The 27,632-nt window shown below is 39.4% G+C and overlaps 1 protein-coding gene and 1 pseudogene across 8 annotated transcripts in view; both read left to right on the top strand.

Moving 5' to 3' along the window:
- Window positions 1-27,632, top strand: part of Ttc28 (tetratricopeptide repeat domain 28) — a 693,050-nt gene that overhangs the window by 591,777 nt on the left and 73,641 nt on the right. The gene's annotated exons all lie outside the window — the stretch shown is intronic.
- On the top strand, window positions 3-27,028 carry LOC100720564 (microtubule-associated protein 9-like; annotated as a pseudogene).

Below are 27,632 nucleotides of genomic sequence, written 5' to 3' on the forward strand. Positions count from 1 at the left end.
AGGCAAAGTTCCAAGCCACTTCCACTCAAACTTCAAGGTTATTGTTTTGTAAACATCCTACTTCAGCTAGTAGAACAAATTCTATGACAGTCACTCTTTTAGGCTAAGCTGATTTTCAGTAGCTTCAGCAGAAACCAGTCTATATGTGTGTGTGTGTGTGTGTGTGTGTGTGTGTGTGCGTGTGTGTGTGTGTGGTATGCAAGGCCCTTGGAAGGTTGTGTGTTGTTAGTAATTTCCCTTCAAATAGGAAAGTCCTCGTCTATGATACCAGCTCCCTAAGCAGGCTATATACACTAAGCATAGTGTATATACTATGCTTACATATACCTGCTATACATATAGCAGGCTATATACACTAAGCATAGTTCTAAGCATACGCATGACTTTGGATGTGTATACAGCTAATTAAAACTGAGGCTGGTTTTTTAAATTATGAACAGATTATAGTGAGTTTTTACAATAGCTGACCTCCTGTTGGAGAGTCATTGAGTGCAATATCTGTGTTTGGATCTGTGGGTTGTGGGCTGAGGTGGGGGGAATGAACTCCCAAATATCAAAAATAGAGAGGAAACTGCTTTCTGTGAAGGTTGTGAAAGGTAAGAACATATGGAAAATAGTTTCAGCAAACACCCTGCTTCACAGAAATATTGTACAACGATGTACTAAAGGACTAGATGTAATCAACTTTCAGGCATCTCAGTCCTCCAGGTGGTGTTTGCCAAGTACCCAGAAGATCTAGGGTCAACAAGTCTACTATGTTTGCTGATTCTGGGTCCCAAGAAGATGTCTTTTGACATTTTCGTTTGTAATTGTAAAAGTCCCAAGCTTTCTCTATGATTCCTAGAAGCATACTTCACCCAGACCCCATATGTGTGGTAGCTATTTCTAGTAGCTGGAATAGTCTTTGGGATATTGATGAAGCTGGGGAGAAGTTGTTAGGTAAAAATCTAATCATTGAATAATGTGATGTCAAGATCAGAAGAGACTAAAGTGGTCATCTGGTTCAACTCCTTCATCCAAGAGAAGCCCATAGTGATGTAGGACTCATTGATAGTCACACTGTTGTCAGAGCCAGGTTCAAAACAATCTTGATCTCACCCAGACTTCCATGCCAGTGTTTGTTCTGCTTTTAATTATCAAATTAATATCATATATTGGGGAAATAGTCAGAGTGTGGAGGAATGCAATTTTAGAGCTTCTGTATTTATGAAGTAGCAACAGGCTTCACCCACATGCACACACTTCTTTCTCCTGTGACTTTGGTGCATCCTGGAGCAGTGATGTGGCAGTTATGGGGTTGAGACTGTGATGATCTCTGAGAACTTTGAGTAGAGCCACTCTCTGAAATTTAAATAACAGGGACTATTTGCTAACTTAGACCATCAGTGCCCTAAATGGTTGCAGCAAATAAACGACACTGGAGCCACTGTGGCCAGACTAACCTAACCAAAGGTGTTTAGTGTTTGAAGCAAGAGCCTGAGGGCAGTGTCTGGGCAGTAATGGAAACACAAAGGAGGAGGAGTAAATGACAGATTTGGGTTTTACCCATTTCTGATGCTATTATAGACCAAGAGAGTCTTGGCTTGGGGAATGGAGTCCCATTGGCAAGGCTGTTCCTGTGATGGACATGTGATCTTCACATTCTTATCTCTCACCCCAACAAGGCCTGGAAGGTTCACCTACACAAGGTATACTGCTAGACACTGGAGAAAATGGCAAACGAGGTGGATGGAGCCCCTGTTCCTGCCTTACTGAAAGATAGTAAATGACAGAATTCGATATATAAAATATTTAATTATAATAAGTACTGAAGTAAAAACACAGGATGTAATAAGTATGGATAAGCCAAATGGGGTGGAAAACATGTCTGGCTCTGTAGATAGTCTCCTGAGAGAGGTCAGTGCCTGTGCTGAGCCCCAGGGTTGATGATAAGTACACTGCTAAGGGCCAGCGCAGATGTGGTGCACAGAGGCTCAGATACTCTTGCTGGAGGAAACTCTCAGGTGCTTCGCCTGTTTCAGTCTCATGCTTTTGGCCACCCTTTCTGGTTATCTTTTGGTTATGCACATAAAGGCACTTACAGGTAAAAAAAAAAATGTGTATAAGAACTGCCGTTCTGATCTATACAACTCTCTTCAGGCATGGTTAATGGAGGCTCTGATGCCCAAGGGGCAAAGTTTCTTTGGATGTCTTATCAAAATAAGTCAGGGGTTTGAACTTATAAGGCCACAAATCAGAGTTTGAACTAATTCCTGAAAGCACCCAGGTATACAGAACTTACCATTTGAAGTCCCTGTTCATGTGAAATCCCTCATGGTGCCATGGTGGCCTGCAAGACATCTAATCCAAAGCAAACACTGGTGAGACAAAGCCTATGTGAAAATATGGATTTCACTTGACACCGGTTAGCAGGTATCCAGATTTAAACTTACCATGAAGAAGAAGAGGATTTTCTTCTGACTCACTCTTCCCAAATTCTCTTCTTTCTGGGCATCAGCCTTGAGTTAACTTTAAACACTTATACTTAAGCAGCTCTTTTCTGTGTAACTCTGGAGGCTGTAGAATTCTGTTTCCAGGTGCCTTGTCAGCTGAACAGTGCCTCTGGGGTTGTACTTTATTTCATCTTCAATAACAGAGGAAGGAAGGAGTCCCATTTACTGCATTAGCTCCCCTACACACCAGAAAGCTGACAAGTTTAACTCTGTGGGGCTGCTCTCCATAGCTTACAACCCACCCTGTGCTGCCAGAAATGAGGTCCCGGGCCTCCTCTTATGGCTTTGGAATAGAATTGTTTGAAATTTGTTGATATTTCATAAGCTTAAACTTACGTTCTTGATTATGAAGTTAGAGTAGAGCACTGTATTTGCATGACCTGAATGTACTGGACTGGAGATTTTATGAGACTCTGGTTTCTACCTCACAGTTTCATGAAAGCAGTAAAAACAAAATAAAAACATGATATACTATTTTTCATCTATATAATTAGTAAATATTTAAAAAGCTATATTGCTCAGTGATAATAAGGATATAGGGAATAAGCATGCTTACTCCCTAGGGATATGAATTGGTTTAATCTTTTGAAAAAGTTTTCTAATAGTGTCAAAAGCTCTTTAAAAATATTCCTTCCTCTTGACCCCAAAAGTCTCTATTCCAGAAATGGATCAAACATGTATACTTAGGAGCATTTACCATAGGGTCTATATTTATTATAGAACAAATGGAAAACTACCTTAATTTCTAACTATCAAATTATTTTATATCATTGCAATTTAAATTGTTTACACATAATTTTTAATCACAGTCAAATATTTATGACAAAATATTGAATGAAAAGTAGACTGTAGAATTATGTAGTATAAATTTAATTTTGAAATATATATAAAATATGTATAGCAAAATAAAATCTAGGAAAGAAGTGGCGATGGTGCTGGTGGTAATGAGGAGTGAATGGTGGAACTATAGTTGCTGGTCTTCTTGTTTTGCTATTTGAAGCACTGGAGACTGTCTTTTTTAAAAAATTTTTATTTAAGATAGGATCTTGTTAAAATCCTAAGTTGTTCAGAGTGGGCTTAAACTTGAGATCTTCCTTCTTCAACCATGCAGACTGTTAGGTTTACAAGTGAGTACTACCACACTCAACTTGGAGGCTTCACTTCTTGATATTATCACATTGTAAAACTACAGTAAAATAGTATGATAACGGCATATGAACTAATGAAATAGAACAGAGGCTACAGAAATAAACCCTTATGTGCACAGTCAGAAGAACTTGGACAAGGGTGTGAAAGCTATGTAGTAGGGAAAGGATATCTCTTCAGCAAGTGTTCTTAGTGAAACTATATTGTCAACATGAAAGAGAATGAACTTGGAGTCTTACCCTGTACCAGAATTAACTCAAAATGGAATGAAGACCTAAAGAGATTATAAAGCACCTAAAAGGAAATGTAAGAGAAAAGCTTCAATGACATTGAATGTGGTACTAATCTATTGGATGTGATATCATAACACTGGCAACAAATGAAAAAAATATACACAAAGAAGACTATCAAACTTGATAGAATGATAGAAAAAGGAAGCCTCCAAAATAGAAAATATTTGCAAACCTTGTTATATACAATAAGAGTTAATATCTAGAATATATAAAAAGTTCTTACAATTCAGTAACACCAAAAACACAATCCAACTAAAAATAGGCAAAGAGCTTTAATAGACATTTCTTTAAAGATATATGTATATATATACACACACATATATATAACATGACAAGCACATGAGAAGATGCTCAAGAACATCCTGAAATCAGGGAAATGTAAATCAAAGCCACAATGCGCATACCACCCTACTCATTAAAATGCCCACTCTCAGAAAAATAAAAACAAGCCAGGCATGGTGACACACACCTGTAATCCCAGCACTTGGAAGGCTGAGATAAGAGAATCCTTGCAAGTTTAAGAGCAGCCTGGACTACAAAGTGAGCTCAAGTCCTGCCTGTACTGCATAGCGAATCCCTGTGTCAAAAAGCCAGGAAAGAAAGAAAGAGAGAGAGAGAGAGAAAGAAAAGAAAGAAAGAAAGAGGTAACAGAAAATAACAGTTATTGGTGAAGATGAGTACAAATCAGAACCCATGCTTTGCTGGAATATAAAATAAGAGGTGGGTGCAGCTCTGTGTTAGAGTGCTTACCTAGCATGTACAATGGTACCTCAGTTTATGAAATCAATTCTCTCCATAATTCTGGTTATAAATCAAACTGGACTAGAACTGAATCAAATTTCCCAATAAGATCAACACTGAAACTAGCCACTGAGTTTGATTTGGTTCTCATCCAACTCAATTTGCAACCAGAATCATGGAAAGAATCAAGTTCAAGAACCAAGATATTACTGACAGTCATCTAACTCAATCTCAGTTATACTGGAATATAAAACTATTTTTGCTATGCAAAAAAAGCATGAAGATTCCTCAAAATATTAAAGATAGGTGTGGGTTCCAGAGCATGGCCGGCCAGGCCTGAGAACCGTGCTGCTCCAGGTTCCGGCACCTGCAGCTGCAAAGCCCAGGTGGGCGCAGAGCTGGGAGTCGTGAGTAGAGAGTAGAACGCCATGGGGCTGGGCTCATTTTCCCACAGTGAGAGGACAAGCTCAGCATAGCCCATCTGGAAGCTCCTGTACCTGGCCTGCCACCATCAAGGGTTGAATGAATTATTCCAACCATTTATTAACTATTTAATAGAGGTAGAGGGGGACTGAGAATGTAGCTCAGTAGCATAAGCACCTGCCTGGCAAGCGCAAGGTCATGAGTTCAATCCCAATACCAAAAATAAAATAATAGAGGTAGAGGAAAAAATACACTATGGCTGACGAAGTTTTCAGCACAACTTTGGCATATATGAAGAATATAAAAGTTACTAAAAGAACTACTCTCCAGGATGAGCTGTTAAGAGCAATCATAGCCCATTCGGCCAGGCAGAGGAGTTCAGAGTACTCAATGACTTTAAGAGTGATCTTGTTTCCTTAGGTGATTTTTCTTATACCTCAATAGATGAAAATTCAGTTAAGAAAAAAATAAGTGATTTTCATATATCAGATGATGAAGAAAAGAATTCTCCATGACTGTCTTTTTTGAAAACTAAGAAATCGAATAGTGACATAATAAGAGATGAACCAGAAGTTGCTGTCAAGAACAGTGAAGAAAGGGTACCTGATATTTGTGAAGACTTAGTCGCAAATTCTTTGAATCTCAAAGTAAAGATCAAGATATTGAAAAAGAATTGAAGTAAAACTGAAACCCAGAATTATTCTAATCAAAAACACCTCTTCAGCAAAAAAATAGCATCAATCTTGAAGCAGATGAACTGTTTAGGCCTTCACCTCAGCAAAGGAGCTTTTAAAAAAGAATAGCCATGTGAAGGAGAAGGAAGAACTAGGAGAAGAGAAAGAAACTGTTTTCTGTGACAGTGTGGATTCTGCCTCTTCCTTGCTTCCCAAGCTTGGTGAAAGACGCATTCTTTGCAGACCTTGGTCTCAAGAAACAGGATCCATCATCATCATCCCTTCAAGAAGGCCTTTGTTATGGATTAAAAACTGGTGGTCAACTTAACACCAGCTGAATTAAATAAGCATGATGCTGAGTGTAGATGGGCCTACCTGAGGAAAGTTGCCAGCACAAATAGAGACATGGAGAAGATAAGTGAGGCATTATAGATTCTCCTACATGTTGCTGTTTTGAGCTGTTGGTTCTCCTGGAGGAGCTCGTCATGACTAGTTTCTCCAGTGTGAGTTCAACTATTGCCATCAGAGGAGCTCGGGACCTTGTTGGTGAGAGTGACTGTGGTTTACTTTGGGGGAGCTCTGGTCCTTACATCGAGCATCGCTTCCTGGCTCCAGAGGAGAAGACATGCTATTTAATCTCCAGGAGAAACTCGTCACACTGGCTTTCTGGCATGTACTTGACTGTTCTTATCATTGGAGAAGCTTGGAACCTCCGTGTTGCTGAGGATGTTGTGGTGCTTTTCAGGCAGCCCTGGTCTTTGTTTTGAGCGTGACTTCTCAGTCCAGCATAGAAGCATCAACCTATCAGCATAGCTACTTCACCCAACTGGCATAGACTTTCCAGCTTCCATTACTGAGCTTTGGGCCTTCCCAGTGCGGATCTGCAAAACAGACTGACATGAATGCTTCTTGTGGGCTCTGGACCTCCAGTTGGACTTGTGGGAGGCAGTGTCATGGGCTCTAGGTTTTCATCTGGACTCATGCAAAATATTGCTGTGGGATTCAGGCACTTGGCTGAATATTCCAGGTCTTAGTATTGTGGATAGATTTCCTGTACTTTCTTGTGTTTAACTGTGGGTGACCATCATAAAATAATGATATAAATTCTGTGTCCTGATTCTAATTGTTCTCCTCACAACCCCTGACTACAACAGTCTTGGAGGGCGCTTTCCTCCAGGGTCTGAGGAGAAAGCATGCAGAACAGATCAGAATGGAGAAGTTGCTAAAAACCATAATTCTTATAAGTTAAATGCAAATGAAGAAAATGCAATTTTGATAGACTGTGTTGCTCCTGAACTTAAGAAACCCAAGAAAAATGAGGTGACCACTAATGACCGTGAAGAGGACAAGGAGGAGAACAGGCCAGAGGTGGGGCAGGACTTCACAGCTGCTCCTCTACCACTTAACTGCCTGCGGACCCTGGTCGGACCTACTAGCACAACAGCATCTGCACAGAAAACAACTGAAGAGAGAAACATGAACAGTAAAAAATCAACAACAAATAGAGTATCCCATTCCTCTACCAGATTAATGACTTCTGAGTTTGTGAAGAAATCCAGTTCTATAAGGAAAACTCCAATGTTGATTACCTCTTCCCACTACTTAGAGACTTTGAAAGTCTTGGACCAAAAGCCTTCACAGAAGCAGAACCTGACAGAGCAGTTCACATAAGGGCAGCTGTTTACCAGAAGTGGTTAGAAAAGAAAAATGTACATTTACATGAAAAGAGCAGAATGAAAAGTGTAGAATTTAAAGATTCAACATGGACAGAAAAGTGCTGTTAAGAGAAAAGAAGCATTAGCATCATTTGAGGCCAGGAAAGCTATGAAAGCAAAGAAACTAGCTGCCAAAATAAGGCCGGAGGAAGAACACAGCAGGCAAACTGAAGAAGAGAATGCACTAAGAAAAGGAGAGGCATCGCGGGCATCTGAAAAGTGGAAAGAGAAAAAGATGGGATATCTTAAAGGGAAAAATAAAAAGGCAAAAGAATATGAAAGAGCAAAGAAATAGAAAGAAGAGGAAACGTGCTGAGAAAAAGAAAGAAAACTGCTGTTGAAAAATGTAATAAAAAAGAAAGCTTTCTTAAAGCAAAAGGAAAAAAGAGAAAACCAGGGAAGAACTGAAAAGAGCTAAAACAAATGATAAAGATAAACAAGCCATCAGTGAATATGGAAAATGGCTGGTGAACTTGGTCTTGACCCACAGGAACTTGGAATTTCATGGAAAAGAAAGAAAAGCTGGAAAGAACTGGATGAAAACAAAAGAAACAGCATTTCTTTCTTGAAAATGATGCCCTTCCACCATGGAGCCTTCCATGCAGAACTGCGTTCTCAAAAGTGTTTTGATAATTTTAGTTCTTATGTTATTTATCAATTCACCAATTTTAGAGACTGATTTAAAAGCCGTTCATCTAATTCCTTATAGTTACAAGAATGTGTTTTAACTAAATGCTAGGAACTTACACTGACAATGGAAAAGGCATTTTGCAGCTTCGTCAGGGAAACTATTTCTTCAACTGTAGATAAACTGCCTCAAATGAAAAGCTAATCATCAAGCCAAGAGTGGTGGTACACGCCTGTAATCCCAGCACTTGGGAGACTGAGGCAGGAGGATCACTGTAAGTTTGAGACCAACCTGGGCTACAACATGATCACAAAACCAGCCTAATTAACATATGATCCAGCAATCCCAGTTCTGAGCATACATCCATAAAAATTACTGTGTGCAGAAACTGGCTACCACACTAAATCTCATATGAGTTTTTACCACAATTAAAAGGCATTTTTAATCCATCCATTTCCGTCTTCACTGTCTCCATTGCAGCAAGCACAGTGTTAGCTTATCTGCATCTCTATCCTGAACCTCACTGCTGCCTCCTCTCTGACTTCCTGCTTTCCCTTCTCCCAAAGACTGTTACTCCCTCTTATCCAGAGTAGTCTTTCAAATATGTATTTAGATTCTGTTTCTTTGCTCTCTCAACTGTAGCAAATCCCCCTAACATGCTTAAATCCTGCCAGGTCTTCTGACAGTCCTAAACTCCAGCTCAAATTCCTCACACTGACCTGCCTACTCCTGAGGTCAGCCTCTGCCTGCCCTTCCAGCAGCCTGGCATTTCCCTGTGGCGCTGTCCTCACGTCCCCGCTTGTGTACGCCAGATACAAGCACTGCCTTGGATGTCTGCATAGTATGCCTCTTCCCTCTGTAAAATCTTCCCACTGCCCTGAGTTTGGCTGTTTCTTTCATCCTTCAAATTCCTGCTTAAATGATACCTCCTGGGACAGGTCTCCCAGAAACACTATTGTTTTTTTTGTTCACCTCTGTGCCCGGTCTCCAGGACAGCCCTGGACCCACAGTGTTTGAACCATTAACTGACCCTCTGCATGAATGAATTGCTTCCCCTTTCTGCCCAGACTGTCCTTCATCTTTTCCTATAGATAGTCTGATTGCCTTTTAGAGCTCTGTTCAAATCTCTTGCTGCTTTCATCAGAATCTATGTCAACTTTTGTGAGTCTAAATTGGATTCTCACTGCCCTCGATTGTGCCTAATACTGGCACTTACTTTGTTCTTCTTTGATTCAAAATTACGTAGTTTGTGTGTCTTCCCAAGCAGATGGCAACACCCTGGAGAGCAGGTGCTGGGTCCTCCTCCTCCCTGAATTTTTGCTCAACAGCACCTGACCCACACAGTGAGACCTCAGTAATTTGAAATTTAGTCACCAGAAGATGTGCTGTGAGCATACTCTGTTCATGCTGGGCTGGGTTTCTGATTCTTTCTCTAGAGCTAGTAAAATACACCATGCCCTTAGAAATTGAGCCTCTATGCCTTAGGGGATACCTTCATTCAATTACCTGCAGCCTGGCCACACTGTCCTTGTTATTCTGCAGGCAGATTTGCTCTCCTTAATGGCATCTTACTGCTGAAAGGAAGTAAAATGCTGCAAAGAAGTCTCTGAAATGGATTTTAAAAATAAAAGAGTTGCTTTTATTAAGTGTTTAATAAGCAGTTCCAGTCCCTTCCTCCCAGATCAAAAGAGGCGGGAGTAGAAACCAGTGTACAGAACATGAGCTTCCCATGAGAGAGATGTTATGAATTTCAAAACACATCTTCAGTTTTTATCTGTGATATTCATCCAGAGTCTTGAAGCACGGAAGCTGTTCCCTGGGTACCTGGGACAGTGCGGCGGCGCTTTGGGGACCCTAAGACTGGTTAGAACACTGGCAGGACTGTATTCAGTAGGAGGCCGGTCTAAAAGAAGCACTCTCAAGAGGTTTTAAATAAGTTGCGATTGTAGACTTCCTTTTTCATGGGATAATATTCCTTCATTATAAGGAAATATTAAGTCATGATAAAGTATAGCTATTATATCATTTTACTCTCATGGTGATTTTCTATGTTTCTAAATTTTTCCTGGTAAAAATTATTTTTGTAATCAAATATGTTTTCCTATTTCAAAACGCTCATCTATAAATGTTGATTTTACACTGATAACAAATGGCAAATATTAACAAGTCTGAAAATACCAAGTATTAAAGGAGATATGATCCTCAAACATACTGTGTGTTGGCTGGTGAGAGAGCCAGTTGTAATGACATCAGAAGAATATTGGCATTATTTTATATAAAGGTGAAGAACCACAAACCCTATACCTTGGGTGTGATAACCAAGGGAGGCTCTTGTTCATGAATGAGAATGACCAGAGTTGTGCTGTAAACAATAGTGAACTCCTGAAAATGGCCCATTTTCTGTCAGTAAGAAACAGGAGTAAGTGAGTGCCAGTGTGGTTCCATGTGGAATATTAGGCATCTTTCAAAACTGCACCCAAAAGATTTACCACTCTTAGAAATGTAATAGTGAAAAAATGAAGCCCCTCCAAATTACCCCAGAACATTCTTTTAATAAAAACAAAAATAAAAATACACCTTTAGGAATTCAGATAGATGCAATTAAATCTGTACAGAAAGGACAGCCAGCAGTGGGGGTTCTGTGATTAGGGATGGTCCTCACCTCAGGCTGGGTAGGGCAAGGGTGGCAAATTGGCCTCAGTAACTAATAATTCAGGTATGCTTGTCTTTGAGTGGCTGTTTGTGGAAGCTTACTGCATTGTGATTGCAAAATAAATGAATGGGAGCAAGCCATGAATAAGAAAAGTATGCTGTGAACCAAAGAATCAGTCAAAGGCAAGCAGACAGCCCTGACATAGGGAATGCTGTCATGAGCCTGCCATTGGGCAAGCATGAGGACCTGGGGCTCTGAATGGCTTGGGCTCCCTAGGTCAGGAGCACCCCCCACTCCCGTTGCTGTGCTGTGGAGGTGGCAGGAGCCAGTTTTGCAAAGTCCATGAAGCTGTGGCAGAGAGAGGCACTGTTGACCATCAGACAAGTATCTTTTATCTCTTGTCCTAGACCCTTTGTTTATGGTCACAAAGCTTGGAGTGGGATTCTGCCAGTCTAAGGGCCAGGAGGAGAAAGGACAGAATGGGATTCTGATGCAGTTGATCAATCCAGACATTGTCTTTCTTGGTATCATACCAGCTGTTGGCTGTCTGTTGCCACAACACTGTTTAAACTGATCAAACCTCAACATCCCTGACTTCAAATGTGCTGCCATTAGCTCTAATGAAAATTCTCTCGTCTTTTCTTTTTCATTTTTTCTGTTCAGCTTTATTCAACAATCAATATTTAAGATATGTAATATGGAACTCTTGACTTATCTTGCTTTGAGAAGTAACTTCAAGTTCCTCTTTAAACTGGCTGAAACAAGCATTGTTTCTTGTTCTGCTTGTACTTTTATGATTTAAACCTAGAGGTCAGGAGGCTTTGAGGGAGCACCTTTGACCATGTCAGACCCATCACTCGTCCTGAGCTAGTCAAGTGGTCCTCTGGTAATGCCATGTAGCGCCCAGGACCTCAGGAACTTAGAGCCACAATCGTGATGTATTGTCCTGGGTCTGTAGGTCTCCTGGTGTGGTTCTTCTCTTAGCTTCCTGTTAAGGTTGGGTCAGCTGTGACCAATAAGGACTGAGGGAATTTCTTTTTATGGCAGAAAACAGGATGACAAGAGACTGAGCAAAACAAGGAGGCACATTCAAAACTTCTGCTCATCTCTCATGTTCTCCCGCCCTGTAGGCCGGAGCATTGGGCTCAGCATAAGTGGGGTGGTAATATGCTCATCCCATGAGTATAGATGGGCTGAAGGATGCTAGAGCCTCTGCAGCAGGGGCCCAGGGAGAGGGAAGCCCTGGAGATGTTCTAACATGGTTAAAGATGTGCCCTTGCTCTCTTGAGCACCAGTGTGCACATCTGTCTTGTTTGCACCTGACACACCCAGACACACCTTCACCCCACCCATGGTTCTCGTCTTTCTCTAGATCCTGAACTGGGGGCACACTGGCCACTGTTCTTTTTCATGGAAATGTAGCCTTTCTCAAGGACACAAGTTCATGTCCTGGCCAGCATCGCCTTTGGTTTCTAGGTTTTACCGCCCCTAAATTCGGGCAGTTCCCCTCAGACTCAGCATATTCCAAGCCAGACCTTTCCTGAGGCAGCCCCTCAGTTGGCAGGCCTTTATTCCAATTATTTTGCCCACTAATTTCAAAGTCTTCATCTTCCCCACACCCCAAGATCCTTAGTTTTGAATCATTTTCCCCCAGTCCTCAATGTCTTTGTTTTTGTCTACTTAATCAGTTACTAGCTTCTGCCTGATCTTACCCATCCTCTCTTAGAATCACCTCATTTCTCTCATACTGGGCCCAGCCCTAACTGGAATATGTCTTTGTACCCAGCTGGCTTCCTGCTTCCTTCCTTCTTCCAATACAGTGCTTCTGGCCTTGAGCTGCCAGAGACATTTATTAAGTACTCACTGTTATCCATCTTCCTCCGCATATCAGGCACAGAGAATGGAGGTGACCAGCCAGGAGTGCTGGCAGAGAAGTTGGCTAGCAGGCCCCACTGCTCCATACTGCATGTCTGCTCTTGCTCCTGGTACTATCTGTGCCAACAAATCCCAGCTTCCCTTGCCCCTGTGTATCATGAATATTTCAGTAAGTTTGCATTTGCGGTTTTCTTTCTTCTTCTTGTTAATGTGAGGGTCCCCTAGTGCTGTGTACCCCCAGGAAATGGCCTTTTCTAGAAGTCTTGTGCACATGGTGAAGGCAAGAAATGTTACTCAGGTGGGTAGGAGCCAAAATTGGGGGCGGGTCTGGCTGAAATGAAAGATGACTGGAAGAGGCTGACCCGCCCATGTTTTGCACCTTTCTCTACTTCCTGAACAAAATTTGAAAGACTGGGTGTACAGTACTTAGAACTCTGATGAATTTGATGGCTAACTATAATTTTGATAATACAGATGTGCAGTCCCCGGTGATGACTGCCCTGAAGGCAGAATAAAGCTGCCAGTGTTCATGCCTTGTCTTTGTTCTGCCAGCTCTTGGTGGTATCTAGAATGGAAGAGGCCTTGGGGGAATGCCAGTTAAATGAATGGACAAGTGAAGGGGGAGAACAAATTGCTGGGGCCTGGGGAGGGAGAACAAACCACATCTTCTGAACAGACAGGCAGCCTAGCACCATTAATGCATCAGTGTGACAGAGCCTGACACAAGTGATTACATGGAATTCACAGTTACATCTTGCCTTTTTCTAGCACACGAAGTAGCACAAAAGCCCATTATCCTGTATGCTCAAAGAGGTAGACCTACCCAGATCAGTCAGTTAATGATAGACCTTGAACTAACATCTATACTACTCCAAGGCCAGCACGTGAACTCGTGATTCCCAGTAAAACATTAGGTTAAGACTTATTGAGGCATCAAAAGTAATGAAATGTTTTTTCCTGGATTTTTGATAGACTTATGCTAATATAGTGAGAATTCTGTGCTAATAAGCAAGGAGAGACAGAACTGATTAAAGGATCTGTCTTTTCAGGAAATGTGCTGGCTGTGGAGACAAAGTTTGCAAATGTCTTCTTTATTCCTGTGTTCACTCTGTGTTAATTGGAGACGTCATGAGATAACCCTTCTTTTTCTGATGGCACTAATGAAAGTATCCTGTATTTAAAAAGATCTATATGCCCTTTCCACCTTGAGCTGGGTCCCAGTTTTCCTGCACTCTTTCTCCCAGGCCCCAAGACCAGGACTATCTCGCAGTGGCCCAAGCAACAGTGATGCTCCTTCTAAAACAAAAAGTCAGGTTCACATATCCACAAAAGAATCTGGCCAGGGCACAACTTGCAGATACATATAATTTAGACTGATGAGGTTGAAACTGTAGGTGTCACATACTGATCATCACCTCAGGGTGGGCAACAGTCTTTCTTGATGAAGTTTAAATGGGAAGATGGAGTGATACACAACACTGATTTCCCTCCTCCCACTACTTCCACTCTTCCTTACACGCTGGCTTCTTAACGATGCTTTTGATTTCTTATACTCTAGAAGATGTAAGAGATCCCGTTGGTTTGTTTAAGAAAAAAACCTCTATTTGGTATGGGTATTTTTACTGTTGTAAATTTCACTGTTTCCCCATTTCTCAGCACCCTGTGTGTTTCCAGGTATCCCTAGTTGCAGTATATGTGGGTAATGGTTCATTTGGTAATGTCTGTCTCTCCCATTGAACTGGAAGTCCGTGGAGGGTGTACATTGGATCTGTCCAAATTACCATCAATATAGTCCCTGCAACATGACTGGCTCTCAGGGAATAATCATTGTATAATGAAATGAGCCTACCTGTTTTCCCCATATAAATACAGTACTTATTCATAATTATGTCAAAGTTTAAGCTGGGAAAGTTTTTAATCAATACTAGAGTGGGTCTAGCTACGCTCAAGGGAAAAAAGAAACATTTCCAAAGAAAGATACAGAATGAGAAAACTGGCCCAATACTAGCATGAAATGGATTGGAGAACGGTGTGTGTGTGTGTGTGTGTGTACTAAGTTTTAAAGTAGTGTAGGCTAAGGCCTTATTGTATTTTTCTTCTCCGCTTCTACCTGCTTTGGTTCAGTATTGAGTTCTAAGCCCTAAAGATAAAAACACAGTAACACTGATAGTGAATAAAAACTTTGGAATATGTTGGTTTCAAATATTAGAAATGGGTAAGTTTAAAGGAGGTCGAGAATTGTAGTTGGAAGAAAGTTGCAAAAAGGACAAAAGCTATTTGTCTACACTGTATTTGTAAATAAGTCTAGCAGATAAGAGGCTCCATATTCTGTATTACACTAGTCATTTCAGTTATCCAGCAGATGGGGTTTCCCATCAGATATATTAGTGAATAATATTAATATACCAAGGCACATAAGATGCCTGACCCTACTGTCATGCCAAGACACTGCTTATGTCTTAGCCATTACCCCTGTTAGGACCTGTTTGCTTGCTTCTTTTTGAGCAGAGGAAAGAGGTATGGCCTCTTTTGAGTACATTTCATGTGACAGACACAGGTGCCTGAGTTTACTAGATGCTGGCAGCATCCTTTGAGGTGATGATGGTGACCCCTACCTTACGCTACACCCAACAAATGCTCAGAGTAGTTCAAAAATTGTCCAGAAGCTGGTCCTGGTCCCATACACCTATAATCCCAGGACTTGGGAGGCTGAGTCAGAGGACTGCCACAAGTTTGAGCCAGCTTGGGCTACATAGTGAGTTTAAGGCCAACCTGAACTGCATAGTGTGATCCTGTCTCAAAAGTAAAAGAGAGAGGGAGAGGAAAGAAGAAGGAAAGAGAGAGGAGGGAAAGGGAAGGGAGACAGAGCAGGGAAGGCGGGCAGGGGAGAGAAGGGGTTGGGGATTCACAGCTATGTAGACAGTGGAACTGCAGTGTGAGCTTTAGTGAGTCTCAGAATCAGAGTGCCAACTGGTCTCTTTTGTCTCTGAAATTGTGTGTTCAGATTTTTTTGTCTGAGAATGAGAAAGAAACTCACAGAAGATAACTCATTACTGTCTCGTTAGGTTTTTCTGCCCTTTAGGAGATTTTGGTGGACTTTTTTTCTTCTGGAAATTCCCTTTTGGTCTTGAAGTACTGAGGAATCTCCTATTTCACTGACCTCAAGAGTGTAGTGGAGGGAAGAAAAATATGCAAGATGAAAAGGCAGAGAAATAATCATTGGGAAATCTGACACATCAATTTAAAAATCTTACTATAGTGAATTTGAAAGTAAGGAGAACAGTTTCACTTTAAGAAACAAAAATTATTTAGTTTGAAGAATTTTCTCAAAAAAATCCATTGCTCTGGCTATTTCTTAAGGAGAAAATAGTTCATACCAAGCTATGCACATCATGAAAAATCACTGAAAATTTACCTATTCCCCATTCAAACATTAAAATGATTGTTTAATCTTACATGCAATTCCCTGATCTCCCCCTAAATAATTACTTCGGTGATTTTTGCTCAACGTAGAAATAGACTCGAATCTGCATCATATTTGACTTCATTTAAAAAAGAGAAATAATGACCTCAGTGTATGTCCATGGGGACTCAGGAGAGAAGAAGAGAAGGATATGCAGCATGGGATCAGGTAGCTGCCTAACAGGGACAGTGGCACTTGTCACACAGGCATTATGTAGGTAATATCTTTGCTAGGTAGCTTAGCGTAGGATGCCTCCGTGAATCTTCAGAGGAGCCCTTGGAGATTGGCAGGACAACTGTTAGGATCCCTTTCTGTAAGACAGGGAAATTGAATCTCAAAGACAGCTAACGGTGGACAGAATCAGACCTAAAACCTAGGTCTGCAGCCTATAGTACCCGGTTTTCTACCAGGCCATTTTTCTCTCTTAATGCATACTATCTTGATTGTAGCTGTATTGTTAGAAAGATCTGCCAAGGCTAGGTAAAGTTTCCAATGCTGATGGAGTTTTCCTGTGTTTGAGACATGTGGGTGTTGCCTGGGTCTTAGAGCAGTGTTTATAGGAATACAATCTGAGCTGTAATAATGATGCTTTGAATTATCTGCTGTGTAACACTAAGATTTACAGATAAACTAAGCTTAAAACTGCAGTATATGAATAACTGGTCTAGTGTGGGCATGTGGGTTCCAGGATAAATCTGAAGCTACTTAAATCAATGTGGGAGAAGAAGCAGTTAGCAAAGAGGAGATAAATAAGACGTCAGTGTGATACAACTCCACTTAAAAGACCAGCCATGAAGTAGAGTTAAAATAGTGTGGAGCATTTTAAAAAGCATTTTCCAAGTGAGTTTATCTTGTGTTCCTTTAGAGTGTGAAGTCTAGTGTCTCTTTATCCTTATTCGGAGACTGTTTACTAAGTGTCCCCATTGTATCAAGATACTGTGCTGCACCCCAAAGGAAAAAAATCACAGTTCCTGTCCTTGAGGAGCTCTTACGCTGGTAGACTGGCAGGTGTCAGCTGTAGTAGACTGGGAAGGGGAAGTACAAGTGGAAGCGTCACGTAATATTCACTGTAGGATGGGCACCAAGTTTACCAGCCCTACAGCTCTAAATCTCTTATTTTCATATTTCATAGCACAGGAAACACTACAATCAATCTAGACAGTCTAATTATTAAGACAGTCATCTATTCATTCAGCAAGTGTTGTTAAACGTAGATTATGTACCTCTTCTCTTCTGGGATTCAGGTTGTAGAGATGAACCCGATACATTTGCTACTGTAAGGAACTCAGTCTGATAGAGAAAACAATAAGTAAAATGCCCAATGCTGACTCTGCCATTTATTAGCTGCATGACCTTTAGCAAGCAATTTAATCTTATGGAGTTTTTGTAACAGCAATTCTTTACATATACAGAAAACTATGTAAATATAAAAACAGAGGTCATGAAAAGCAGAATAGAGCTCCATGTGTCAGGAGGGGCATCATGTAATTGCCACTATTGGCCATTATGAGAAAAGAGGATTAGGATCATGTCCCCAAAGGCACACAGGATTCCTGGAGAAGATGCTGTTTTATTTGTACCTAGAGATGCAGTGAGTTTTGGTCAGGCCAAACCCAGGTGGAAGGGGCAGCCCATGATGTGGCAGGAGCTGCCCGGTAGCCATACCAGTGAAATGCAGGGGAAAGCTCAGTTGGAAAATAAGGTACAGGAATAACCTAAACCAGAACATATGGGAAGAGGCTAGAACGGTATTAGGGGACCAGGAACTGGGCAGCCAGGCAGGGATGTGTTCCCTGCAGCAGGGTAGGAGTGTATGCAAGTAAGAAAGATCACATGGCCCTATATCATCCCATGAGAGCTCAAGGGCATTTTATCCTCTGCTCTCTGGGGTGTCTTAGGTTAATATTTCCACATAGTCTATTATTTTAGAAGGAAAAAAAGAACTATTTTAAAATCTTGCTGTATGAATTCATTTATATGTGGTGTCTAAAAAAGTGAAACTCATAGAACAGGGAGTAGAATGGTGGTTTCTGGGGGGTTGGGGTAGAGGGGATAGGGAGACACTGGTGAAAGGATACAAACTTTCAGTTATGTAGCATGAGTAAGAACAGAGAAGCAATGTACAGCATGGTGACTAAAGTTAATTGTACTGTATTTTATACTTGATATTTGCTAAAAGAGTAGATCTTAACTATCTTCACCAGCCCTACTATTCACACACACACACACGTGCGTGCGTGCAATAATTTGATGAGGACATGCATATGTTGATTAACAATCATTTCACAATATATACATGTATCAAATTATTCAACACACATATCAAACTATTGCATACACATGAATATATATATATATATATATATATATATTTTGTCATTTCTGAGCAGGAAAAATAGAAATATTCCTATTGTTAAATCCTAGCAGACAGTTAAATATCATGTTGAGTATCTGCCATTAAGCAAGAAATACTGTGTCTATGAAGGGGAAAGCCTCAATTTCTAGTTCTAGAAAAAACTAGAAAATTAATATTCTGGGTTGATCTAGAAAATGCTGTAAGAATAAATCAAGTACAAAATGTACATTTCCTAATAATGCCTTTAGTTGTGTTGATAGGAAATTACCTATCTGGGATCATCATGAAGGCGTCAGAGTTTTAGCTATGCCCTGATGTTCAGAATCTGCTCTTTAAATCTACTTGTATGGCGGGGCAGTGTGAGCTACAGAACAGAATAGACTCAGACTCTCCTCTCATCCAGTTTCATTTTAGAATTAAAATTGAATACTTTTGTCATAGTGTCACTAAGAATAAATTAAAAAGAAAATGAATAAATGGCTTCCTTTTTCTGAAGGACAGACAAGGCTGTGACTTTGTCTTTATGTACTGCAGTGGTGAGGCTGTCAAAGGGGCTCTCAGGTTCTCAGCATAACCAGAGAAAACATATTTTCTTAAATTATTTTGACCTTATAGTGTGTTTTCGTAAAAGAAAAATGATCACAGTTAGCACCTGACCCTTGTTGGCCCAACCATTTTCTGAAGAAGAATAATGTTATTACAGTGGAGCAGACTAGAAAGAATGTCTGCTTGCTCAGGCAAAAGACACTCAGTGACCTCAGAGCGTGCGCTCAGTGGCAGAAAAGGAAGAACTGGGGGCTAAGTATGTAGGTTGTGAACTGTGGCAGAGGACCCAGTACTTTGTTTAGCATCTGTGAGGTTTTACTTCCTTCTTTGGAAGAATCTCATCTTGGTGGGAAGTATAATTATCCTCACATCTACCTCTTTGGGAAGAGAACGTGCGTCCATAATCACTGAAAGGAAATACTCTAGTGTGGTAAGTCTGTCCTGGCTGACCTAATGGGGTTTTGCAGTGGCTGCCAAGCCACTGTGCATAGGAGTTGGCTGGCCTGGAATACCAGAAGCATTGTTGGTTCCTGGAGGCCACGGAGAAAACCACATGTTCTTATGTAGAAGGTATCAAAATGATGCATTGATATAGCTCATTTCTTTTTTTAGAAAATCAGAATCTAACTCAGAACCTTGTTCTTACCAATCAGTCACTGTGCCACTGAGCTATATCCCCAGTCTAATTTAGCTTATTTCTGTACATCTTGTCACTCACTATTTAATTTTTCTTTTAGTTTAGAATAAATCTTACTTGCGTAGAGTACCAAATTCAAAGATTTAACAGTCTCCCTCCCAACTATTTTGCTACCTGATTCTCCTCCCAAGAGTTGTCAGTGTTACAGTTTCCTGAATACCTTTCTGGAGATAGTCTCACTCATGTTTATTATGTTTGTCTTTTTTTTTTTTTTTATACCAGTACCAGGGATTGAACTCACGACCACACGCTTACAAGGCTGGCGCTTATGCCGTTGAGCTAAATCCCCAGCCCCTGCCTCCTTGTTTCTTGAGAGCAGTAGTAGTGACTGACAGTGAAAATGTTGGGCAGCTTTAATTCTGAAGATAAGGATAATTTTGAAAGTCTGGAGTTATATGGGAGAAGGGTGCATTTGACCTATTTAATAATAAAATAATATACATGATATTTTCTAGTAGTAAAATATTTATATTCTCTAGCTCATTTCACTTGTGTTTTACTCTAACAAATAGATAAAAGACAGAGAATAGTTAAAGTTAAGAGTGGCAGAATTAGGCTTGAGGCGTTCTCCTGTTCCCAGTCTTCTGTCCAGCATGGAGATTCTGCATAGCTGTATATTTTAAATTGTAAATGGAGTCTGTTCAGAGCTTAGAAATACTTTGTCTCCCATCTTCAATTAATGGAACAATATTGTAAAGAGTTAATAAAGAAAATCCAGACATTGCAAGTTGCTTTATGTATGCTATTTAATGCCCAACAACCTTCTAAAATAGATGAGATTCACCCATTGCAGTTGAGAAAACTGAGACACAGAGATGAGGTAAATTACCCGGTCTGTACAACATGAGCATGATGGGAGCAGAATTCAGGTCCAGCTCTGTGTCCATTTCTTTGAAGTAGTGCTGTCTCCTCAGATTGCAGTTGCAGATATGGTTATTATCTCTATGCTAGATATTTTGTTTGCTTGAAGATCTAGCAAATAGATATCAGTTTTAATTATTAGCAGCTATTAAAATACTATAAAAACCCAAGTGTTTAAAAAAACATACCACAGAACATCATTTTAAAAGATAAAATCCAGCTCCTGTTCTCAAGACAGTGCCATCAAATCGAGAGCACAGAAGTAAAACAAATAAGCATCAGAGCATAAATAGCATGATCATAAAACCACACTCAGAAACAGAACCAGAGAGATTTGAAGCAAGAGAGGCCCAGGAGGTTGTTCAGAGATTCCGTCCAAGCCTGAAGTCATCCCTTTCCCTTGGATTTGTGTGTCAGCGATACCACCAGCCTCCCAAGACACCAAACCCACAGACATGGAGTTTGAGGACATTCCTTCCACTGTTCCTTCGTCTCCAGTCTCCTGAGGAACAGCTTTGCGAACAAAATTCAAAGTACCCATCAATACGTGTTCCTCCCTCATCCAGAGGAAAATTAATAAAGCACGTGTCAGTTCTTCCATATCCATCCCTGCCAACAATACTTATCCTGCTTCTCATTCCGTCAAATGTGGGCTAAGAAAGCACAGTAAACCAGATTTCTGGATCCCAGTCTCTTCACATTCCAGTTCAACAAACACTCCACAGGCAGACTACAGCTCCCCTCCCACTCCACCAAGTGCACTGGTCCCCACGTCCATGCTTACCCCTCCTCCTGTGTTCCTTTTATTTCCATCTGTTCACATACTGGGTTCACAGGCCTGTCTCTTTGCTTTAGCTTGGGATGAAATCTTCATCCAGACGCCTTCCCACCGCAGGGGCATGTGTTACAAAGCATACTGAACTGTGCTATTTGCGTGGGTGCAGAATTGGCATCATCCTGAGCTGTATGCCATCCCTCATACAATGGATAGGTAAAATGTGGGAGATACATATGGCATATTATGCAACAGTGGCTATTACAGTGACTTCTTTTGAACTATGGTGACATAATCTTCTTCCAAGACAATCCTCCTATAAATAACAACTTAAAAAACACTGGGGAAAAGTACAACTACCTAATGGTGCACAAAAGTGAACAACACAGACACTGGAGGAATATCAATACACAAAAGAAGGGAATTGCAGAGTGTGTTTCCCACTTTTATGGCTGTTAGCCTAAGATCAGAACATGTCTAGTAGCCACATTTATTATTTAATACTCCAACAAAAACCCACAACCTTTCTGGTCTGGAGAACCAGATGACAGTGTGCAAGGAAACTACAGCTTCTAGAAAATGAAAGGAGCAAGTATGTTCTGCAATAGAAAGAGCTAGAGAGTGGAAAGCCAAATTTTGTATAGACTCAGCCTGAATCTCTGATTGATTCCTAAATCACAAACACATGGAACAGATTTTATCTAAATATTTAAATTTGAGTTTTCACCCCAGAAGTCATGTCTCCCATTTGAATCCTATTGCATTAACTGCCTGCTTTGAAAAAAAATCAGTAAATTTTTGAGGAATGTAACCAATCCACACTACAACTTTCATAATGTTTAGGATACTTTGCAAAATTATTTGAGTTACAAAGAACCAGGAAAATATGACTTGTTTTTAAGAGAGATGACTCAGATGATGAGATAGTCAGACAAGGATCTTAGGCAATTATAATTGTGCTCAATGAACTATGCTCACAGGAAATAAGAATATGACAGTTAATCAGACAATAGAAACTTCTAAAATTGATACCATGAAAGTCCCTAAAACCAAAAAATAAAATACCTTAAACTAAAATTCACTGAATGGGCTAAACAATGTAATGGAAATATTAAAGAAATAAGTGGACTTAGAAAATAAATCAGTGGATGATAGCAAATCTTAAGAGCAAAGGTAAAATGTTGAGAAAATTAAAAATAGAGCCTCATAGATGTGTAGGAAACCATCACGTGATTTAACATGCATGTGCTTAGAGTCTAGGAAAAAAATTATGATGCAGAAAAAAATTTTAAGAAATAATGGCCAAAATATTTCCAAATTTGGTGAAAGACATACATTTAAAAATTCACAAAGCTCAGAGAAGCCCAAGAAGAATAAATAAGGACAAAAAATGCTTTGGGATATCATAGCCAAACTCTTGTAAACAAAATAAACAAAAAAAAGTCCTGAAACCAGTTGGAAAAATCAACACATTACATAAAAGGGAACAGATTCGAGCAACTGGGGATTTCTCATCAGAAAGGATGCTGGACAGAAGACAGTAGGGCGAAATCTTTAAAATGTTGGAAGAAAAATTACTGTTGGCTCTGAATTTCTATAAACAACAAAGGAATCTTTTACAGTGAAGGCAAAATAAAAATGTTTTCAGATAAAAGAAAGTTAAGGTTACTTTTCATCAGAAGACGTGCTCCACAAGAAATGCTAGAAATAATTCTTCAAGCTGGAGGAAATTACTAGGTAGAAATGCAGATCTTCAGGAAAGAATAAAAAGCATCAGAAATGGGAGGTGAAGAGGTAAAGACTAGCAACTAGTTTTTCCTTATTTTTTGAAAGTATATGAATTATATAAAATAAGCAAAAAGTCATATCTACCTATGGTGTTTATGATTAAAGTTTAGCAAGACTGGCTAAGAAAGAAAAGTTGTAACATGAATTACAAGTGCAGTGATTGAAAGAAGCATTATTGCTGCAGATCTTAGGGCACTGTAAGCAACTTTCTACTGATAAATTCTGCAATTAACATGAAATGAGAAAAGTGGAATTTTTTGTTTTATCACACCTAATACTAAACAAAATTTTATTAATAGCCTTATATCTGTTAAAGAAATTAAATTCATTCTCCAAAAAAATCGTTCAATATCCATGCACAGAGGTATACCCCTGTAATTCTAGCCACTTGGTAGGCTGAGGTAAGAAGATTGCATGTCTGAGACCAGATTGGGCAATTTAGCAAGACCCTGTTTTAAGATTCTAGAAGAGTAAGGGAGACTGTGATGTCACTGAGTGGTACAATTCTCCTTGGTTTGATACCCAGTACTACAAAACAAACGAAAAACATTCAACAAACTCATTTAAAGCCTGAGTGGTTTTGCTAATGAATTCTATCAAACATTTCTTTAAAACCCACAATTTTGTACAAACTCTCTCAGAAGGAACTGCTTTCCCACTTATATTATGAAGCCAAAATAACTTTAATCCTAATACCAAAATCTAAGATCAGTTTTGGGGAAGGAGGAGGGCGAATATACAGCAAGGTCCTCTGAGCGCAGGTGCCAAAATATGTCACAAATTGTAGCATATCGACTGTACTATGAGCAAGTAGGCTTACACTAGGAATATTAAATCTGATTTAGCATTCAAAGCCGGTCATTATACTTTGCTATATTAAGATATTGGAAGACTCTATATTGTTAGAATGTCATCTCTCCCCAGAGTGACTTATGGGCCCAACACTATATCAATCATAATGCCCAGATTGATGAGCTGATTCTAAAATCACGTGACAGGTCTGCAAATGTAGCTCAACAGCAAAGTGCCTGCCTGGCAAGCGCAAGGTTATGAGTTTGATCCCTGGTACAAAACAAACAAACAAAGCAAAACAAAACCATGTAGAAATGCAAAGGACTTAGAGCAGAGGCTCACACTCCAAGGCTGTGGCCCAGCTGTTGTTCTTTAAATCAACTTTTATTGGAATGCAGTCATACTCATGTATGCACACACTGTTTATAGCTACTTTCATGGTATAGCAACACTGGTTATGAGTAGTTATGACAGGTACTATATGACCTGCAAGCTTAAAAACATTTCTACCTGGCCTTTAATTTAAAAAAAAAAATAGAATTACTGACCCTTGACCCAGAATGTCCAAAGAAATCTTGAAAAAAAAGGTTAAATGATCATTAAGACAATGCAGTGCATATGATATATGATAGAAAAATACAGTGAATGCTTAGATTTTTTAAAATTATTACAGTAAAAGATACATTGCCATTAACCCCATATAAATACTTCTCCCTCACTTTAAGCACATTTATTCCATTATTCTTGGCCCTTTTTGAAGCTGTTCTAGAAGTCTCCTTTTGTAGTATATTTAGTTATGCTGATGTGGCTCCCTCAATGTCTTGATTCAGAGCAGTTACCTTTCATAGTCATTTTGACTTTAGTGAAGAGCCAGAGTCACATAGTACCAGATTCTGTGCCAGTGGAAATGCAGACACACTATAACGTTTTTACAGTCCTGCCTTTCTCTTGGATGGCACTCAACAGCCACATGCATCCATATTTTTTTAATGTGTCTCATAAAGACTCACAAAAGACTTCTAGAACTGCTTCAGAAAGTAACAAGAATAATAAATATGTTTAAAACAAGGGGGAATATTTTGAGGGAGATTGTCAGTCTGTCTTTTATTATAACTTTTTTATTTTAAAGAGAATAAAGCAAAACAAAACAAAACAGCAAGAACAATATTGGATTTCAAAAACAGTACAGAAGGAAATCCTCCATAGTTGCTGTACTGCATGTTGTTATCCTCTAAATATGTGCTCAACTATCAGCTTTAGGCCTGCAGAGTCAATCAAACAATACAAGCATTAAGTTGTTTTATTTCAGTTGCTATCATCCCAGCCTGTGTTCCACCAAATCATCCTGTTGCTTACCAGGGGAGCTGGAGTGGGGGTTTTTCTTGTCTCCCAGCCTGCAGACTGTCTGTCTCACAGGAGGGAGTTGGCTTCTTGGTTCTCCTCCCAGTCCATGACTGCTGCTGGCTCATGGGAGGACATAGGTTCACTTCTTCTATGATAAATTTTTAAAGCTTGAATATTTACCATATGTTTTGATTACCCTTAGTAAGAATTGATAAGTAAATCCAGGGAGCAGAGTAGAGGTCCCAGAAATCAAACCATATTTAATAAGGTTGTTTGATTTTTTTTTTCTTGACAAAGATACCAATGAAATGCATAGAGGAAAGGAAAGTGTATTCAACAAATGATGTTAGAATACCTGAGTATATCCATGGAAAAAATGAACCTGGACTCTCACCTCATACCAAGTAGAAATCAAGAGGAATCATTAATATAATAGTTGAGACTAGAGATCTTACTGACTTAGGGGTTATAGAAAATATGAAAAAATTGAAATTAAGCTTCATCACAACCCAACATGCTCATTAAAAGATATCATGAAGAAAAAAACTGAGTAATCAAGCCACATCATACACACACAGGACTGGGATCCAAAATATGTAAAGAACTCCTACATTCCAGTAATAAAACACTAATCCAGTTGTAAAGCAGAAGATTTGAACAGATACTTCATTTTTAAAAATTCTCTGATGACAGTGCATATATCAAAAATAGTCAATATCATTAACTGTTAAGGAAATGCAATTTAAACCGCAAGAAGACTGCACTACATTCCCAGCAGAGGGGATAAAATTTTAAGACTGATAACACAAATGTTTTTAAGGATATAGACCAACTGGAAGGTCCCTGTGTTACTGGCATGATTGTAAACATATAATCACCCAGGAAAGCATCTTGGTGATTTTTACAAAATATACCAACACCATAGGCTAGGAATTTCACTTTGAAGTATTTCCCCAAGAGAAATGAAATCCACATTCACAAAAAGACATCTACACAAAGGTTATTAGAAGGTTCATTTGTAGCACCCAAACTAGATACCAGCTGGAATGTGTCTCAGCTGAATGACTAGGCAAGCAGTGCTGTAATCACAAACTAGAATGGTCTTCTGCAATAAAAAGTAATGAAATACAAACAACTGGGAGGAATCTTAGAAATGCTATGCTTAGGAAAGGAAGTTTATAGAGAAGAGTAATATGCTATATGATTTCATTTATATGGTTCCTAGAATAGGCTTCATCTCCAGTGGAAAAAAATCAGAATAATTGCTTGTAGGACAGAAAAAATGTTGACTAGGAAAAGTTATATAGGAACTTTCTGGGTGAAAACATGTTTTACTTTTTGGTACGGTTTATGAACACCAGTGCATGCCTTTGTCAAAACTAAATGTGCATTAAGATTTGTGCAGTTAATTTTGTGTGATTATTTTTATTGTATATGTTTTATATTAAAGTCTATAAACAAATATTGCATTGTAGCTAATAATATGCCTTCTGAAGTATTTAGGGAAACTTTAGTTGAAGTATGTAATTTACTTTGTACTGCATCCAAATTCAAAATGAATAAATAATGGAAAAAAGAGGGAATAGTTGGGGAGATATGCAGTAACAAATTTTATTAAAATACTAATGATAAAATTAAGGCACTGGATATATAGATATTCACGATAAAAGTATTTAAATTTTTCTATATGTTTAATATTTTCATTTTAAAATATTGGGAAAATATACAAAATGGCATGGCCAGGTAGATCCTAAACGTAAAGAAAATAGTGGAAAAATAAGGAAACAAATAAACTAATATGTACGTAATTAAAATACCTATATACAGATTCAAGGGGAAAAATTTAGGAAAATTGATATATAGCAAGTATATGAGAATAGTTGCCAAAGAGGAAAAGACATGTGAGTGGGGCCAAGGGATGACAAGGAAGAGTGACAGATGTATAGTTGAGTATATGGACCTTGCATGGACTAGTGAAGATAATGAGAAGAGATGAGGGATTAGGGGTAAGTCCGTGGACAACTATTTAACATAAAGTCAGATCTGAGCCCCGCAAGTTACCAGTTACATCATTTTGGGCAAGGTGTTGATCATTCTTCAGACTTTCCTTTCTCATCTATAAAATTAGAATTATCATCTCAATTTCAACCTCATATAGTGGATGTGAATCTAAACTGAGCTCATGTCCAGGAACCTCCAGCACTTACCTCTGATACTCACTGAGTGAATGTTCACTTTCTTTCTTCCTACTTACCTAAATCCTCAGAAACTATCAAGGGACTTGTCTTCTGCAACTTCATAACACCGTAGTACTTTTTGTACTCTTCAAGGACCATTATTCCTGGTGGCCCACACCACTCTATTCCACTA

This window comes from Cavia porcellus, unplaced genomic scaffold (assembly GCF_034190915.1).
Source record: "Cavia porcellus strain 051 isolate PalLab524CR breed Dunkin Hartley unplaced genomic scaffold, mCavPor4.1 scaffold_16, whole genome shotgun sequence".
Taxonomy (NCBI): domain Eukaryota; kingdom Metazoa; phylum Chordata; class Mammalia; order Rodentia; family Caviidae; genus Cavia; species Cavia porcellus.